This window comes from Mandrillus leucophaeus, unplaced genomic scaffold, assembly GCF_000951045.1.
Source record: "Mandrillus leucophaeus isolate KB7577 unplaced genomic scaffold, Mleu.le_1.0 Scaffold76, whole genome shotgun sequence".
In the NCBI taxonomy this organism is placed as follows: Eukaryota; Metazoa; Chordata; class Mammalia; order Primates; family Cercopithecidae; genus Mandrillus; species Mandrillus leucophaeus.
In genome coordinates, this window is record NW_012108252.1 from 4736772 (window position 1) to 4738741 (window position 1970).

General features: G+C 40.3%; 1 protein-coding gene across 1 annotated transcript in view; it reads right to left on the reverse strand.

Moving 5' to 3' along the window:
• Positions 1–1970, reverse strand: part of EPB41L4B (erythrocyte membrane protein band 4.1 like 4B) — a 179941-nt gene that overhangs the window by 24032 nt on the left and 153939 nt on the right. The gene's annotated exons all lie outside the window — the stretch shown is intronic.

Here is a 1970-nt window from a genome sequence, read left to right on the forward strand (position 1 = left end):
AAAAAAAAAAAAAATCATTTAAAATAAAAACAACAGCTCATTTTTCACAGAAGAGAGTCAACTGATACTGTCTAAAATTTAAAAAGACTCCAAATTCGTAATGGTTTTTATCTTTTGTCTTAGTTCAGAGCTTATGGCCAAGAAGCATATCTAAAATTCAGCAAGTCTTCAGTTTTGCCTGTTTCTAAGGTAAAGTCATGGTAAAGTCACAAAACAACACTTTAATAAGTAAAATTTTACATACAGAATGAGTTTTCGCTTTGAAGTTGTTTCTTTCTAACTTAACAATATATAAGCATAGAAACTCATCTAATGTAACAGTCATCAACTATGAACCCTGGTTATTTTGGATTCTGGGAAACTGGCTACTTTTCTCTTCTATCTTGCCTATTTACTTTTTTTCCCTTTCTTTAATTTTTTAAATTAACTTAAACGTTATTATTTAATTGAAAAATTTAAAATATGAAATGCTTCACAAATTTGCATGTCCACCTTGTGCAGCGGGGCTATGCTAATCTCTGTATGGGTCCAATTTTAGTATATGTGCTGCCAAAGTGAGCACTATTGAATTTTTTTTAGACTTTTACGCTATGTTTAAATAAACAGTGAAGTTATATTTCTGGAAAAAAATAAAATAGCTCATCATTTTGTAAACATACTAGCTGGTATGCATAAAAATGACACTTTTGGCTGGGCACAGTGGCTCGTGTCTGTAATCCCAGCACTCTGGGGGTCAAGGCGGCCAATTGCTTGAGCACAGGAGTCTGAGACCAGCCTGGGAAACATGGTCTGGTCTTGTCTCTACAAAAAATACAAAAATTAGCCAGACGTGGTGGCACCCACCAGTTGGGCTGAGGTGGGAGGATCACCTGAGCTGAATCACCTGAGGCTGCAATGGGCTGTGATCAACCACTGCACTCCAGCTTGGGCAACAGAGTGAGGCCTTGTCTCCAAAAAAAAAAAAAAAAAGATCTTTTCGCCTGCCTCAAACTCAAACTCGCTGTAGAGGCCCTCTACTTCTCCCTTCTCACTGCATGCAGTGGCCACATTTTCCCTCCTTGTCATATTTCCAGGAAATAATGTGGCTGAGATTTTTGTTTGTACCTTTAAAAGCAGTGGTTCGAAGACTTGTTCACAGCACCTGAATGTTACAATGCTTTTGATGGAGCCACCTAAAATCCGACTACACCTTATTCTAGCCTAGGAACTGGAAATATTACAACAGCCAAAAGGGCGATGTGCGCACACTAATCTGTATCTCAAAAATGATGATGCAAAAAATGTTTTCCAGAAAATCAGAAATCTGAGTTTTCCCATTTATATTCCTTGATCACGTGCCAACTTTATCCATATCAAAGAGTTAAAGAGATGGGCAAAGGCTGGACATGGTGGCTCACACCTGTAATCCCAGCACTTTGGGAGGCTGAAGCGGGCGGATCACCTGAGGTCAGGAGTTCGAGACCAACCTGGCCAACGTGGTGAAACCCTGTCTCTACTAAAAATACAAAAATTAGCCGGGCGTGGTGGTGGACACCTGTAATCCTAGCTACTCAGGAGGCTGAGGCAGGAGAATCACATGAACCTAGGGGGCAGAGGTTGCAGTGAGTTGAGACTGCGCCATTGCACTCCAGCCTGGGTGACAGAGTCAGACTCCACCTCAAAAAAATTTAAAAAATATATTAAATAAAGATGGGTAAATGAGTGGTAACCAGTGTCAAGGATTCGATAACTCTTTATGGGACAATAACACGGGGAAAATTTCATCCACGCATGTTGCTATTTTCTACCAATGAGGGAAATGCTGCCATTCTTTGATTTTCCAAGCAGAATGCTTTGGGACAGCTTAAGAAATACACATGTAAAGTTCAAGGTTTGAAAAAGAGTATCCTTAAAAGAGCCAGTTTGATTAGCTGGGCACGGTGGCATGCGCTTGTAGTCCCAGCTACTTGGGAGGCTGAGGCCGGAGAATC